The sequence below is a fragment of the Copadichromis virginalis genome, linkage group LG3 (genome assembly GCF_057382275.1).
Source record: "Copadichromis virginalis isolate Kocher_CV1m ecotype Utaka linkage group LG3, C_Virginalis_male_GT1.1, whole genome shotgun sequence".
In the NCBI taxonomy this organism is placed as follows: Eukaryota; Metazoa; Chordata; class Actinopteri; order Cichliformes; family Cichlidae; genus Copadichromis; species Copadichromis virginalis.
In genome coordinates, this window is record NC_140620.1 from 50,146,974 (window position 1) to 50,151,912 (window position 4,939).

A 4,939-nucleotide genomic window follows, 5' to 3' on the forward strand; every position below is an offset into this window, starting at 1 on the left:
TGGACCGCAAATGGTGTAAAACAGAGGCCTAGAGGCATTAACATCAGCATCAAAGCAAGTGTTACATTATCCCTGAGTCTAAACAAATACAGATTAGAACAAAGAATTCCATATGATACAAATATGCAAAATTTGACTAAATGCACGACTGCTCCAAGCCTTTATTTCTTTTACTGTTTGTAGTACCACTTGGAAGTCACACAGACTAAATGCCTCCGCTTCTGCAAAAGGCTGTGACATAAAAATGGAGAGAAGCTTTGAGTGGAGGTGTAAAGGCACGCAGGGCGAGCGCAGCGCAGACACTCAAAGACCGAGGTTCCCCCAGGACCTCGCGTTTAAGTCCGCTTGTACTTTAGAGAGATACAGAGTGTTGCTATGTATAGGTGTGATGATTTTTATTTGTAAACTGAGCAAAGGAAAAAGTGCGCATGGAAGCGCGGAAGTTTAAATGTTCACGCTCAGCATTCATACTAACTTATTTATGCATGATATGTGTGTGTATGCGTGCAAGTGTTGAGGATGAGATGGGGAGAGGGGAGGTGGGGGTTAGCATGCGAGCTCCCTCGGGCTTTTTGCTATCCTCTCTGTGTGTGACATTAGCAAGGGATGGAAGTCTGAGCACTGTGCTGCCAGTACCTCTCAACATCACACACACACACACACGCACAGAGGCAAAAACAAACAAACAGAGGCTGGCAGATACTGGATATGAACATCTGCAATATGACTTGCGCTTGGGGAGAGAAGAGTGTGTGTGTGTGTGTGTGTGTGTGTGTGTGTGTGTGTGTGTGTTTGGGAGCGTGAACAAACCACATCCGTGACTTCCCATCCATAGAAAAGCGAAGGAAGATTATGCTGATTGTGAGTTGCATAACACTGTACTTGTAAATGGCATTATGATACTGCATACATTACACTACATGGATTATCTGAAGCCACATTTTGGTATTCCTGTACGCCTCACAAGAAACGCATTGCAAGGAGTGCGGGCTTTGTCTGCTATATAACACAAAACAGATTAAGATCTGCTTTGTTTTACACAGCGAAGAAATATAGGGGTGTCTTTTCTCGAGAAAATGGAGAATTCCTGGAATTACCAGGACTTCAGGATATCAGGTCTATTTGTTTTATAAACTGCTCTGACAGTGTTGATGTGAAGCCACACAGAAAAGGTTAAAAGGACAGACAAAGACAGAACAGAAGGCGTGAGGAGGGGGGCGGAGGGGCAATTTGATATTGCTGCGTTGGTGTTAATGTTGCACCAGCACCATGATTGCAACTGACCAGTTTATTTGATGTAACGTGATAGCTTGGTGAAAAACAGGACAAAGGACAAGTTCGCCTTCAGAATGTTCTGAAGAGCTAACATGTGACCACTGCTATTGTTGTGAAAATGCATAAAATGCGATCTATTTTAACCCAAAGTATAATCTTATCCCACAGCTAGCAGACTAGTTCTGTTGTCGAGATCTCGTCTAACCATGAGCGAAAACTGAGAAATTCGAAAAAAGAAGAAGAAAAAATTTGCATCATTTACATCTGTTTTATTGACCACTTATCCAATTCAGGGTGCTTGGGGGGCTAGAGCTGCTGCAGTCTGGGAACCTTGCGAATCACAGTCATTCAGACCTGTGGCTAATTTGAATCCGAAACTCAACCAAACACACATAGGAAGAACGCGCAAAGTCACAATAAAAAGGGCTCCTGAGTCAACCTAGTATGAAAAAAATGAACCAACATTGCCTTTCGGTTTTGTGGCATGGTGGTGCAGTGGTTCGCACTGGCACCTCGAGGCAAGAAGGTTCTGGATTCAAATTCAGGTTGGGGCCTTTCCGTGTGGACTGTGCATGTTCCCCCTGTCCCTGTGTGTCCAAAAGCATGCTTTCACACACACACACACACACACACACACACACACACACACACCCTACAATTGGATAAGCAGAAGAAAATGGATGAATGACCTTTTGGTTTCACATACGACACAAACCCAATCTCCTGGAGAAAATTCTCTTTTGGGGCCATCTAAGACAGTAATTTCACATACAAGAATGACAAAGCAGATAAGAAAGACATTAAGACAGGACACACAGAGAAAATTAAAGTGGAAAAGTAACATAAGGGTAGACAGGAAATGCAAGAAAAAACAGGGCAGGAAACCAACAGAAAGTAAACCTGTGTTGAAAAAAGGGAGGTTTATCAGTGGTAAACATATAGACGTTCACCCACTTCAGGATTTTATCCATTCCTCTTTTAAAAGAGCGTACACTTCTTTCTTCAACCATCCAGTGCAAACCTGTCCATTCAGAAAAACTGTAACCTTTTCCATAACCTGCAGCCACCATTTCCAAACACCAAGCCGGGTACATTTGGCTCTCTAAAGCTCTCAAATGGCTAAAATGGAGAGGCTACATAGTCCCACCAACTGCCAGGTTTGGCAGGGTTGTAGGTCAGATTTTTTAGATCAGGTTCACCATCATCAGTGTCGCTGACTCTTTGTTATAAAGCGGGTGTTTAATTTCTGATCAGATTTAGATGGTGGAAGTAAATACTGTTTGAGTTTTTTCAAGTGTCACCCAGGGCTGGTGAGTGAAATTTACTGTAGTTCAAAAATTCTTCAAAGCATTCTTTATAAGCAGAGCCCAAGGTTGTTCATTTTCACTTGTGGAGCAGCCAGCAACTGAAGTTGATTGAGTTTGTTTTTCCATACACAAATTCCACAAACTGGCCTAGGGCTTAAGCGATTTAAAAGGTCATTGTATTCTTCATCTGTGCCCATTTTCACAGTTGGCTGGATAAGTCTGCAATTGTCCATTTCACATCTTTCCTCCCATTCATGATATTAAAAGAACAGCTTGCACTGATTCTGGCCACAGAGAGTAGCGAGGAAAGGACACAAGCAGGGTTGCGTCTGTTTTTCACCCTCTCCTCTGTCCCTTCCAGAAATCGTAACTGCTTTAGTCAGTTTTCTTCACTTAGCACCGTTTTATTCTGCCAAGCACCAAGCCATCCCTAAAATGTAATTTAAAGCAACAACAGCACTGCAGACGACCATAAGCAAAATATCCGGGACGGTCTGCCCTGTGAATCACCGCATGAGGATCAAGCACACGCAGAGCAAGACACAGACAGCCACAGACATAGAGAAAGACACATTCAAAGACACAGTCACTACCTCTCACACACTGTGGTGAGTCCAAGTGTGCGTATCATATGCTGAGGTTACTCAGAAAACAAACGGCTCTCCTCCATCTCGGTGTTTTCTATTCTTAGCAGCAGCAGGGGGAGCCTCTCTGCATATCAATGCTCGGCTCATCTTTAAACATAATCTGGTGGGATGATAATTGTAATCAGAGCACTATCGAATGTGTCTGTCTGCAAAAGAGTTTTTTTGGTTTTTCTGCAACAACTTTTGTTACATACGTGCACATTTTTAGATTTTGTGGAAAAGCCTGTCATTGTTTGCCAGATGATGATGATGGTTATTTTATTAGAAACAGACCCAAGGACTTAAGGACATAGAGATGACTGAGAGCAGCAGAACTCATGTGGGATTTTAACTAATCCACCAAGATCAATGAGACAAGGAGTCCTGGCAAGTGCACCTCCCTCCATGGTTAATTTGGCACAGGAATATTCTACCAGCAGCTTCAGTTACCAAGTTGAATGAAGAAGTATCTGCCAAACTGATGAGCAATGAAACACACTCGAGTTACATTTACCATCATCCTGTTATTCCTACTTATGACCACAGAGGCCAAGCTGAACAATCCAGCCACACTCGGAGGCATTAATTTGTTGGGGTGCCTTCGGTCTTCCTCCCTTACATCAGTTGGGCTTCAGTCACCTCCAGAGCAAAACTTGCGCTTCAAACGTGTCGGTTTGGGGCAGTAAGGCACAACTCTTACTTTGAAGGCGAACGTTCTCCGTTTCAAAGTTTGCATCACACCTTTCTCAAGTTACATTACCCTTAAGGAGTAGTTAGGGAGTGTTTGCAAACAAGTGGGTATCATCCATGCTAACTACAGGTGAGTGCTGCAGTCTGCTAGTGACCAAAGGAATCACATAGACATGTGACCAATTTCACCTAGTAACACAGCAACCATTCACTAACTTCATTATACATTTTCCCTAGTGAACAGAGGTAATGATGGGAATCACTAGGCCATTTCCTTGGAATTGTTAGTCTGCCTGTCTATTAATCCCGCTTATTAGTTCTTCCTTTTGCGACCCAATCAGCTGATTTCAATTCGTGTGTCGTCAGAGGAAAATGCCGGAATGGATACTGCTTTTATTTGTATTGCACCAAAAGACAGAGCTTGATGATAATGTGGAAACTACATCCAGGACAGACAACATGCTAACGCTAAACTAGCCAGACAGCATGCTACGCTAGCCAAGAACCCAGAGTGAAAGTGAATGAATGCCAACCCCAGCACAGCAGCCATAGCTTGAATTTCATCAGATAACAAACAGATGAACAGTCGTGCTTTCAGTCTCTGTTGCCATTCACTCATCTTTCTAAAGTATAATCAATGTGGTGGCATTTGCTTTAAAATCTCATTGTGCTGGTTTTCAATTTCGCTTTGTGCTTTCGGCTTCGTGTAATACTAATAGAAAGATCATATGTATGTCTGTAACGTCCCGGTCATTAAGACAGGGATTTGTGTTGGTGTGAGGGGCTGTAGCCTGTAGGTTTATATAGTTAAATGGTAATTAAGAGACAGCATGTTTCAGATCATTTCACAGAGGAACATGAACGTAATGTAACAAGCAGTATAACAAATTAAGGAACGTTAAGCAGTAATGTACTGTATTACTTCTGTTCTGTGTAATACATTACTTTTTTTCAGTAACGACCCCAAAACTGCTCACAACAAAGATGGGAAATATTTCCAGCATGGTAAATGGCCTGTATTTATATAGCGCTTTACTAGTC